We start from the raw sequence: 13,151 nt of genomic DNA, 5'->3' as shown, positions 1-13,151 counted from the left end.
GTAGTGGGCCAGGGTGATCTGTATCATTCCCCAAAAATGCAGGCCCTTGCCAAGCACTCAGTTATCAGGTAGAGCTAAAAGGTAAGATCATATTGCTGAAGATACCACAGGCTGCCATCTCAGATCACTGAGAGTCAATGTGGGAACTAAGATTCCAGTCCTAGCCTGGCAAACCCTCAAGGCACTGGAAAGTGCTATGGATGCTACTATGAGACAATGGTCACCAACAGCATGAACAAGCAGGAGATTTTGCAAGCCACACAATCTATCAGCTAGACAAGAAGTACACTGCTTATGTAATAGTGGTACACTGCCTTTGTGTGTAGCCAACTGCCCTCTGATTGGACATAGGCCTGCTCAATGGGAGAAAACCCATAACTTGTACTGGGAACCAAGTCAGCACCCCATGGTTAGGAAAATCATATTACCTTGAGAGAAGCCCCCAGTGTTCCCTGTACAAGTCGACTGGGTAGCCACATCAAAATGTCTCTCAAGATCCTAGGCATATCCCCTTTAATCAAAACTGCTCTCACCCTTTGTTGATGAATCTGTTTTATCTTACAGATGGTAAAGACTATTGGGAAGATCCAAGATCCATTAATATAAGAAGACAGTAGAATGCTCACAATGAGATGTGCCACCTCTACCATTTGTATCAGGGTTCAAAAGAAATTGAAGAGGAAGCAGTAACAGGAGAATTGCTCCCAATACTACCCTGACATCCACATCCAGGAAAATAGCAACATACACTGTGGTGAAATGAAACACACTATAAGAGAAATACAGAGGCTAGAGAGAAGTCAACACCAACTGATAACACACTTGCCAAGGTTCAGGAAACTGTTGTGGAACAGGGAATAGAAAGCCTGAAATGGAACCAGCTTAGATGTTCTTCAACTGAAGAAGATGTGGTACATTTATACAATGGAGTTCTATTCAGTGGTAAAGAAAATGAGATTTGAGCCGGCCGTGGTGGCTCACACCTTTAATTCCAGCACTCGGGAGGCAGAGGTAGGAGGATTGCCGTGAGTTCGAGGCCACCCTGAGACTCCATAGTGAATTCCAGGTCAGCCTGGGCTACAGTGAGACCCTACCTTGAAAAACCAAAAAAAAAAAAAGAAAAAGAAAATGAGATTTGCAGGCAAATGGATGAATTTGCTGTATGTTCTCTCTCAGATATTAATCCTGCCTACAAATGTTTAGATTTGTTGGAGTAAAAGCTAGTAGTAGAGGCGAGAAAAGGAGGAGAGGGGAGGCCTTAAGAGAAAGCTATTGTACATAGGTACACCAAGGAACAAATACTATGGGTGCAATGCCTAAGTGGGGTCAGGGGAAGGGATTAAGTAAAGAAAGGGTGGGAGGAGAGTTAATCAACATTTAAGATGTTGTGAATGACCCACATGGAAGCCTACTTCTTTGGATAAAGGTACACCTAGAAGCCATAGGTTGTTATTAGAAAAATTTCAGTGCCAGGGATGGGATACCTTCCAGCGAGTTGTTGGCCAGGGAGGTCCCTGATGTCCCCAAAAGATTACAGGCCATTGCTAAAGCTCTTGGTTTCTCAGCAGGAATAGATGGTAAGACCCTATTGCTGAAGACTTACATGCTTGGGCTGCATGTCACTGAGAAATCTAGCTGGAGCTGAGCTGAAAACCTCCTCTCTGTTGACCAGCTGATAGGAAGCTGGAAAAGGGGCTAGAGAGATGGTTCAGTGATTAAAGGAATTTCCTAAAAAGCCTACGGACTCAGGTTTGATTCCCCAGTACTCATGTAAACCAGATGCACATGGTGGGCCCATGCATCTAGAGTTTGTTGTTTGCAGTGGCTATAGGCCCGGGTATGCCCTCCCTCCCTCTTTCATTCAAATAAATAAATAAATAAATAAATAAATAAATAAATAAATAAATAAATAAATAAAGAAAGTCTTCTTAAAGAAAGAAAGCTGGAAAAAACTATACTGCATGCAGTCCTATGGGAGAGAGAAATCATCAACAGTGGTAAAAAGCACTGGAGACTGCAAGCCTTAAGATTGGCCAGCCAGGCCAAATGTGCCAATGCTCCATGGGAGGGAATACATGTCTGAAAACTTAGTCAAAAGCCTATGGCTGTGGTACTCATGTGCCCTAGGAGAGTAACACCTGCTATAATCTGGCTAAATGCGTATACTATGACCACTAAACTGCCTTGTAAACATGTTTTAAAAATGGTCACACCCGCCAGGTGTGGTGGCGTACACCTTTAATTCCAGCACTTGGGAGGCCACCCTGAGACTACATAGTGAATTCCAGATCAGCCTGAGCTAGAATGAGACCCTACATCAGAAAAAAAAAAAAAAAGTTATAGCCATACAGTAATGCTACTCTCTCTTTTGGTTAGAATAGCTTTTCTTTTCAGATGATGGTGATCACTGGAGTCACACAAAAGGTACCATGGTGCTGAGAAGAAGTGACAGTGGAGTGTTCATCACTGAGACATCTCTATCACACCCTTCAAGACTCCGGGTCCACTGCAGAAGAGGGGCAAAAAATGTAACAGCCAAAGGAAGGGTAGGACTACTTACAATGTAATCTTCCAGACACATAATGGCCTTGATATTCATGACCTCACAGTTCCTGACACTTCATAATAGGAGATGAAATAAACGATGAAATCACAATAAAAGAGAGAATAGGGCTGGAGAAATGGCTTAGCCTTGGACTTGGTGCTTGCCTGTGAAGCCAAAGGACCCAAGTTCAATTCCCCAGTATCCATGTAAGCCAGATGCACAAGGGGCACATGTGTCTGGAATTCGTTTGCAGTGGCTAGAGGCCTGGTGCACTCATTCACTTTCAGTCTGTCTCCTCACTATCTCTCTTTCTCTGCTTGCAAATAAATACAAAATAAAATAAAAACAGAGGGACTAATTGGAAGGGGGAAGGTATTCAATGGAGGGCAGATTTGAGAGGGGCAAGAAATGGACTGGGGGAGGAAATTATTCTGGTTTACCATTTGTACTTATGGAAGTGGTCAATAAAATGTTAAAAAAAAATTTTCAGGGCTGAAGAGATAGATGGCTCACTTGCCTGCAAAGCCTAAGGACCCAGGTTCGATTCTCTAATGCCCACATAAGCCAGATACACAAGGTGGTGTATGTATCTGGAGTTTGTTTAAAAGTGGTTAGAGGCCCTGCCTGTTCTGTCTCTCCCTCTCTTCTTTCTCTCTCTTAAATAAATAAATAAATATTTTAGCCAGGCATGGTGACACATACTTTTTTTAAAGAAATTATTTTATTTATTTATGTGAGAGGGGCAAAGAGAGGGAAGAGAGAGAATGGGCATGCCAGTGCCTCCAGCCACTGCAAATGAACTCCAGACGCATGCACTCCTTTGTGCATCTGCCTTATGTGGGTCCTGGGAATTGAAAAAGAGGTCCTTTGACTATGCAGGAAAATGCTTTAACTGCAAAGCCATCTTCCCAGCCCATGACACACACTTTTAAGCTCAGTACTTGGGAGGCAGAGATAGGACGATCACTGTGAGTTGGAGGCCAGCCTGAACTACAGAGTGGGTTCCAGGTCAGCCTGGACTGGACTAAAACCCTACTTACAAAAAATGTGGGGACTGGAGAGATGGCTTAACGGTTAAGTGCTTGCCTGTGAAGCCTAAGGACCCTGGTTCGAGGCTCTATACCCCAGGACCCATGTAAGCCGGTGGCACATGCATCTGGAGTTCGTTTGCAGTGGCTGGAGGCCCTGGCGCACCCATTCTATCTATCTGCATCTTTCTCTGTCTGTCTGTCACTCTCAAATAAATTAAAAAAAAAGAGGCTGGGCTTGGTGGCACATTACTTTACTCCCAGCACTTGGGAGGCAGAGGTAGGAGGATCACAGAGAGATCAAGGCAACCCTGAGACTACATAGTGGATTGCAGGTTGGCCCAGGCTAGAGTGAGAACCTACCTCAAAAAAATAACAAAAAAAGATATTAAATATTTTATAGTAGATACTACGATACTATAAAAAATCCTGTTTATCCTCAAACTGCCTAATACTTACTGAACTATGTTAATGCTTGTGTTTTAAAAATATTTTTGTTAGCCGGGCATGGTGGCACATGCCTTTAATCCCAGCACTTGGGAGGCAGAGGTAGGAGGATCACTGAGAGTTCGAGGCTACCCTGAGACTACATAGTTAATTCCAGGGCAGCCTGGACCAGAGTGAGATCCTACCTCAAAAAACCAAAATAAATAAATTTGTGTGTGTGTGTGTGTGTGTGTGTGTGTGTGTGTGTGTGTGTGTATATACATATATATATACATACACACACACATAGACAGAGAGAGAGGGGGGGGAGGGGGAGGGAGGGAGGGAGGGACAGAGAGAGGGAGGGAAGGAGGGAGGGGGAGTTAATTAACTTATTTGAGAGAGAACACACATGCACATGCCAGGACCTTTTGCTGCCATGTGCCATGTGGTATATCTAGCTTTATGTGGGTACCTTGGAATCGAACCTGGGCTGGCAAACTTTGTGAGCCCTCACACCAGCCCTTGTGTTATTTTTTCTTTTTTAAACTTTTTGAGGTAGGGTCTTGCTCTACCTCAGGCTGACCTGGAATTCGCTATGTAGCCTCAGGGTGGTCTCAAACTCATGATAATCTTCCTACCTCTGTCTCCTGAAGTCTGGGATTAAAGGTGTATGCCACCATGCCCAGCTTTGGGTTAGTTTTATAATTTGTCTTCTACAATTTTCCAGATTCATTGCCATGTCATCAGCAAAGAGTTTTACATTTACTTGATCTAGTCTTATGCTTCTAACTTGTTTAACTTGTTTCATTTAATTGGCTAATACTACTAATATTCTGAATAGTAAAAAATATAGTGGGTTATGTCTGTCTTCTTCCTGAAATAAGCAGAAACTTAATAATGGGGAAACTATTTCTATTAAATTAAGATACTAGGCTTAGGACTATGGAGTATGCATTATGTAATATTAAGAAAGTATCTTACAAATATTATTTTAACATTTAAAAGCATTTTATTGATTTGAGAGAGAAAGAGGGAAAAGGAGAATGGGCAGGCCAGGGCCTTTAGCCACTGCAAACCAACTCCAGATACATGTACCACCTTGGGCATCTGGCTTACATGGGTCCTGGGGAATGGAGCCTCAAACCGGGGTCCTTAGGCTTCACAGGCAAGTGCCTTAATTGCTAAGGCATCTCTCTAGCCCTCCTTTAACATTTAGTGATGCTCAAGTGATGAATTTTGTTAAAAAGAGTTCTTTAGTGCATATAGAAAAATTTCCCTGTATAAGATTTTCTAATACTGATATACTTCTGGGACGAATGGTATATTTTTTTCTTAGAATGATAATTACATTCTGTTTTGGAATATTTTAGTTTTTTTGTATCAAATTCAGAGTTGATGTTGATCTGCAGTTATCTTTGTGTTTTATTTACCAGGTTTGGGTACTATATGGGTGTGATATATGCTTCATAAAAGAAATTGGAACATTTTCTTTTAAAAGGCTCTTACATGCCAGAGATCCAGAAGCCCCCAACACCTCATCACTGAAGCAGACCAAAAATGAACCCAACATGGCTCAGGGAAATTTTGTGGAAGAGGGGGCGGAAAGAATGTCAGAGCCATATGTTGGGTCATGATATGCAGAGACATTTATCCTACCCATAACTGTGGGCTAACTCCACAATACACGATCCATATACCTCAACAAGGAGGGGCCAAGGGGAGGGGGTAGGTCACGGATGAGCCTAATAATGGTACCAAACTGACTGTATTTGCTGAAAACAAAACTAATTAATAAAAAAAGGCTCTTACATAATCTGGAAATTATTAGAGCTATCTAGTCCTTGTGAAAGCATCTGGACTTATAATTTTGTGGTGTAGTACCTTAATAATTTTCTCTACTTCTTCTGTAGGAACTGCCCCTTCAAAGCTGATTACCTCTAATGGGTTGTTTTGGAAATCTGTATTTCTATAAGTGATCTATCTTAGCCAATTTTTCAAATGCATTTACATAAGGTGTTCAAAATACAGGTAGTCCCACTTAGTGCAGCAATGCGGGACCACAAGTATGACAATGAATACAGAAACTGAAAAGCCATCATGATTTGTTATATAACATATTCAATATATTACAAAATATTAAAAACACTGAAATGAAAACATTTATCTGTAGAAAAACTTATTAAGTAGTTTGAAAAGTACTTGCCTTCTTTTTATCCTATAAAATACTATTTGGAATATACATGTGGGATGTAATGTTATTATTGTTATTATTTTAAAAATCTGTAATTTCAGTTCACATTTCGCTTTTTCACCTAAGATTTGTTTAACAGACTTCAAAATATCCATGTGGAAGAACCTTTCCTGTTTTAGTAAGAATTTCTCATTGTACCACTGAAATCAGAGTGTTTATAATATCCTTACTTAATGAAAATTACTGATTTTTATATATGGACTTGAGGCACTTTAGAAGGTGTAGTTTACTACTTGTTATAGAAAGGAATACAGTTTGATAGATATTCACCAGATCGACCTTATTGCTATTCTTTGGACTTTGTTTCCTATTTCATTTTTTTCACTTAATCTGATACTTTAAGACATGTCTTATTTGTTAAAGTTCCCCCTGGGTTGCTTGGGATTGAATCCTGGGCTTCATGCCTACTAGGCAAATCTTCTACCAATGAGCTACAACACAGCCTTGTTTTTGTTGTTTTGAAATAAAAAGAAGAATTTCACATAGTAGTCTAGGCTGGCCTCAAACTCATGGTAATTCTCTGGCCTCAGACTCCTGAGTGCTGAGCCACCATGCCACCACCCCCGCCTTTGGATACACAGTCTTCCTGTGTAGTACTGACTGTCATCAAAATTGCAATCTTATTATCTCAGTCTCCAGAGTGCTGGGATTATAGGCTGTGCCACCATAGTTAGAGATTGGCCTGAGAAATTCTTTAAAATTTTATTTATTTATTAGAGAAAGAGATAGAGAATAGGCATGCCAGTGCCTCTATCCAATGCAGATAAATCCAATTCTAGTTTTGCAAATTCTAACAACCCTGCTTTGCTTCCCCAGAACCCACATAAAGTAAGATAAACAAAGTGGTGCATACATCTGGAGTCTGTAGAGCTAAAGGCCCTCGCACCCACCCCCATCATCTTACTAATAAATAAATATAAAAATAAAGTTAATTGGGTACTGCCTGGGAGAGAGCTAGGTCTCTCTACAAGAAATAAAAACTGGTAAGTGCTGGGCATGATGGTACACACCTTTAATCCCAGCACTTAGGTGGCAGACGTAGGAGGATCACTGTGAATTCCAAGTCAGCCTGGGCTACAGTGAGACCCTGTCTAAAATTTAAAAAATACATACATGAGTGCTGGGGTTAAAGGCATGTGCCACCATGCCCGGCTTATATTCATACTTTTTATGCCTACTTATAAAAATCTGTTCTATGTGGTTTCCTAAGTAGTCTGGAAACATTAGTGGGTTGACAGTACACATCTTAATTTCCAGAAGCGATCTTGTTTGTAAAAAGGGTCTTTGTAGATGCTGTTAATTTAAGGATCTAGAGATGAAGAGATGATTATGGAATATCTCAGTGGAATCTAAATCCAGTAATAGGTGTCTGTACAACATAAATCCATTAGGAAATTTTGAGAAGAGGAGGAGAAAGTGACTCTGTGCTTAATTAAAAAAAAAAAAAAAAGCCGGGCGTGGTAGCACATGCGTTTAATCCCAGCACTCTCGGGAGGCAGAGGTAGGAAGATTGCTGTGAATTCGAGGCCACCTTGAGACTACATAGTGAATTCCAGGTTAGCCTGGGCTAGAGTGAGGCCTTACCTTGAAAACAAACAAACAAAAATCAATGGATTATAAACTACCACAAGCTGGAAGAGTAAAGAATGAAATCTCCCTTAAGATCTGGGGAGAGTACAAACTGGTTAACTCTAGACTTCTGGCCTCCAGAATCATATTATACAAATCCCTGTTATTTTAAACTACCTATTTTGTGATAATTTGTTATAGTAGGCCTAGGAAACTAATACATATATTTACCACACAGAAGAGCAACTTGAAAACTATGGACAAGGAGACATAAAAACAGAGGCCAATGACATCTAGCCCTTGTTCATTGCTTTAGAAGTACCAAATCTCCAGCAAACAGGTATTCTGCGAAGCCTGGGAAAGTTCAAACTACAGACCAACCAACCAACTTCTGTTTCTGTTAAGTAAGTGAAAGTTATAGCCAATGGCTACTACAGTTTTCCCTTCCTCTTTAGAGACAGTCTGATCTCAACTGCACAACCTAGTTATATGAAGCACTGATACAAGTTTTCCAGAGAAACGTTTTTACTCAAGGCAGAGTATAAAAGTCTGAATTATCTTGCTATATAAGTTAAATATGTGAAGCATAAACCAGGATATTATACACTAAAGAGGGGGTGGGAATGTAAGGTGAGCACTTAGACAGATAATCTGCAAAGTGATACAAAATACATTTACTGCACTGGTCTCATGAACCTTCCAATAAGGAAAGATATTTTACAGTTAAAAAATGAATATAAAGAAAATAAATAGTATAGCATATACTGTGGCATACATGTTCACAATATATTTCAATGTATTTTCGTAAAGAACATGTAAAAGGATAAACCAAAATTGGGAAAAAAAATAACTGCAGGGGAGAACAAACACAGGGAAGATAGTGTGTTAGTTTGTGGTCTTTTGCTGTATAGTATAGAGATTTATTTGGCTCATGGTTTTAGAAGCTGGGAGCTCTAACAGCATGACACTCGAATCTGGTAAGAACCTCAATGCTGCGTCATCCTTAGTGTTGCATCTCACGGAAGGGCATGAGAGAGTGAGGGCAAGAGTAGAACTAAGTTATTTTTATAATAAATCCATTTTTATGATAACGAGAAAGGGGAGGGGGAATTATCTGAATATTTGTTTTTATAGATTGATGTTTGAACAGCTCAATATTTTTAAAGACAGGAATATGGGCCAGGCAGGTGTGATGGCACACACTTTTAATCCCAGCACTCAGGAGGCCTAGGCAGGAGGATTGCTGTAAGTTTGAAGGCAGCCGGAGGCTACAGAGTGAATTCTAGGTCAGCCTGGGCTAGAATGAGACCTTAACCTCAAAGAAAAAAACAAGAAACCGGGTGTGGTGGGTCACCCCTTTCATCCCAGCACATGGTCTTTCTCTCTGTGTCTGTCGCTCTCAAATAAATAAATAAATAAAAATTAAAAAAAAATCTTCTGTAAGGTGGGGATGATAACACCTTACAGAGATTGTTTTAAAGATTAAATAGGTATATCTGTGTAAAGGGCACAGAACAATGTTGGGCTCAATGTAATTACTAATGAATATTAGATGCAGCTATTTTGTTATCATTATTATAGCCTCAGCTTTCCTTCTAAAAGCAAAAAGAGATATATAGTTGAGATCTTGCATCTAGTCCATAAAGTAATTATTTATGTAGTGAGATATACATGAGTTAACTACACAACTAACATGTACATATTGTGGCTCAAAACTGTCAAGGTTCCCAAGCAAGAGCACTATCAATAAAATTAACTTTCTAGAAGCCACAAACAACACAGAAATTTCATAAAATACAACATGGTCATGTGTTATGTTAAAGGTTATGAATGAAGGATCTGAATGTTGACACTGACCTTTTAGGTAATAAAGTAGAGAAGTTTTACAAGTTCTTAATTGTGTGCCTATTTTATATGCTCTGGTGGTTTCCCCAAAAGTTCCTATAACAAAAAGGTTTTGTACTCACCAGATAACTGCTCATTTATGGTCAAAGAGGGGATTCACAGGCTAACATACAGTCTAGAAGCTATGCCAAGTCCAACACTGTATGTGCATCTGGTCTCTCAGAGATGCTTACAGAAACAAAGGAGGCCTCACTATGAATTCAATTAGAACATCAATGCTTAACCTACTATAGCCACAAAATGAAAGTGCCCTTTAAGGACAACTCTGGCTTTTATTGCTTTCATTAACATCTCTCAGTGGGCACTTTAAAAAAAAATCTCAGCAAGTCTGAACATTTATGTGTAATTTTTCAGAGGAAAACCCAAAGCATTTATTTCCTGTATGATACAAAGGAGAACACTGTTTGGTTCATGTCAGTGAAGCAGAGAAACTGATCAATTTAGTCATTCATCTTAATCTGAAAATATATGTAACTGACCACAAACTGATATGTCTGTCACTCCAAAAAAGCTGCAAACATGGCAACTATATTTAATCAAGTAGAACTGTAATTTTTAACACAATTTTAACACAATTTTTTTTGAGGTAAGGTCTCATTCTAACCCAGGCTGATCTGAAATTTACTATGTAGTTTCAGGTTGGCTTTAACTCACAGATATCCTCCTACCTCAGCCTTCCTAGGGCTGGGATTAAAGGTGTGTGCCACCAAGCCTGGCCTAATTACACAATTTAAGGTAAGAACAGATCACTTGAAATAGGAAAAAAAATCCTAGCAATTAATAACATGTCTAAAACTCCTAAAGACTGTTGTTATAACAAAGGCCCTCTGTATTGTCGAGACATTGTATCCACACTGAATTTTCTAAAATCAAACCTTAATGAATTTATAACTTAAAACTTTAAAAATCATGAAATTAGTTTTCAACTACTTTTTGTGTTTTTTTTTTAATTTTTTATTTTTGGAGGTAGGGTCTCACTCTAGCTCAGGCTGACCTGGAACTCACTATGTAGTCTCAGGCTGGCCTCGAACTCATAATGATCCTCCTACCTCTGCCTCCCGTGTGCTGGGATTAAAGGTGTGCGCCACCACATCCGGCTCAACTACTTTTTTATGAGGGGGAAGAGAACTGGTATGCCAGGGCCTCTAGCCACTGCAATCTAATTCTAGATGTTTGCACCACCTTGTGCATCTGGCTTAAGTGGGTGCTGGGGAATTGAACCAGGGTCCTTAGGCTTTGTAGGCAGGTGCCTTAGCTACTAAGCCATCTATCTCTCCAGCCCTATTTTTCAACAACTTTAAATAAATCTCAAGTTTCCTTCTCTTTTTTGTTTATATTTTTGAGGTAGGGTCTCACTCAAGTCCAGGCTAACCTGGAATTCATGATGTAGTTTCAAGATGGCCTGGAACTCATGGTGATCCTCCTACCTCTGCCTCCCAAGTGCTGGGATTAAAGGCATGCACCACCACGACCAGCTCAAGTTTCTTAAGAAAAATAAACAGAATACTTTTTTTTTTAAACTGGTGTGACCCATGTTCTTATTGAGTATCCTAGCAATGGACATTAAGATGCCATCTGGATCACTACATTCTCACCGCCCTTCTCCAGCACCTGACCCCAGGGGAAAGTTCAACTGGGGTTTGCTCTTAGAGCCCTCAGTCTAGTACTATCTCACATGGATTGAGGTGGGCAGTTTAGGCAGCTGTATAGACATGACTGACCTCCTGGAAGTGGGGAGCACAGCCCATCCAGGCTTCACCAAAGTGACTCCAACCCATGAAGAGGAAAGAGCCTGGGCCAGGATGAATGCCACAGCATAGCAGGGTACAAACAGAGGCCTGGCCTGGCCATGACCCTCCAAGCTCCCCTCCAGGAACAGCGATAGTGTCTGGCGGAAGACATGGGTGGCCACCACGATGATGGTCAACTCTTGTAGCTGTGTCATGAGCAACCCCACGGATGGTCCCATGGATCACAAAGTAACTGGTGCATGCAGCCAGACACAGCCGGGAGACCACAGCAGAGAGCATAGCAGCACTACTGCGGGCATTGTGTGGGGACGTGCCAGGGGCTAGAGGTGGGGCCTCGCCTCGGGCTGCTGCCCTGGGCAGGATGGGGCAGCGGCGGGAGCAGCCCAGGGTGCTGCTGCCAAGAAGAATATATAGAATATTTTTGATGGGTATGGCTGAGCTGAAACCAATGGGAACATCAACAACTACAAAGTAATATGCTTTTAGGTTGCTTGGATAAACTGGATTATTCCCCTTGCATCATACCAAACAATACAGATACAACAGGTACCCTAATAATGGAGAAGGGGGTGGGGGATAATCAACTGACTTGAAGATTCAGGGCAATTTCACCTAAGATATGACATTTAAGGTTTACTGTGAAAATTATCCTCCCTTCTCTCAATATCCCTTTTTGTGCAATACAATACATGTGCATTTGTAGTTTAGTGTTTTTTATCTGCCATAAGTCTGAAAATGAAATAGCAGAATTTACTAGAAATACAACAAGATGATATAAATAGGCTCTACTAAAGAATATGTTCTCTGGGTCTGGAAAGATTCTTAATGGTTAAGGTGCTTGCCTACAGAGCCTAAAGGCCCAAGTTTGACTATCCAAATTCCTTGTAAGCCAGATGCACAAGGTGATGCAAGTGCACAATTCCAGGTCAGCCTGGGCTAGAGGGAGACCCTACCTCCAACCCGCCCCCCAAAATAAATAAATAAATAAGCAAACAAAAGATGTGCCCTTAGGCTGGGTGTAGTGGCGTACACCTGTAATCCCAGGCCTCAGAAGGCTGAGGCAAGAGGATTTTGAGTTCAAAGCAGCCCCGGCTATGTAGCAAGGCCTGTCTCAAAACCCTAAAAACAAAACAATTTATCCAATCATGAATAGGCACATGAAACAGTTTTCAGAAGTATACATGACCAATAAATATATTAAAAATGCTCAAAATTCTTAGCCATCAGAGAACTGCAAGTAAAAACTACACTCAGAATCTATCTTACTTTAGTCCAAATGTTTATCATGAAGAAAAGAACAGGCTGGAGAAATGGCTTAGCAGTTAAGGCATTCCTGCAAAGCCTAAGGACCTCGTTTGATTCTCCAGGACCCACATAAGCCAGATATACAAGGGGGTGCACGCATCTGGAGTTCATTTGCAGTGGCTGGAGGTCCTGGCATGCCTATTCTCTCTTTCCCTCTGCTTCTTCCTCTCTCTCAAATAAACAAAATTTAAAAAAAAGAACAAAAGCTGGGCTGGAGAGATGGCCAGTGGCTAAGGCATTTGCCTCCAAAGCCTAACAATCTAGGCTGGATTTCCCAGTACCCACATAAAGCTGGATGCACAGGGCGTGCATGCATCTAGAATTCAACTAGAGGCCCTGACACACCCATTCTCTCTCTCTCCTCTATC

General features: G+C 40.8%; 1 protein-coding gene across 6 annotated transcripts in view; it reads right to left on the bottom strand.

The window, feature by feature from the left end:
• Positions 1 to 13,151, bottom strand: part of Jade3 (jade family PHD finger 3) — a 162,843-nt gene that overhangs the window by 72,006 nt on the left and 77,686 nt on the right. The gene's annotated exons all lie outside the window — the stretch shown is intronic.

Source organism: Jaculus jaculus, chromosome X (assembly GCF_020740685.1).
Source record: "Jaculus jaculus isolate mJacJac1 chromosome X, mJacJac1.mat.Y.cur, whole genome shotgun sequence".
Taxonomy (NCBI): domain Eukaryota; kingdom Metazoa; phylum Chordata; class Mammalia; order Rodentia; family Dipodidae; genus Jaculus; species Jaculus jaculus.
This window is presented reverse-complemented; position numbering and strand designations above follow the sequence as displayed.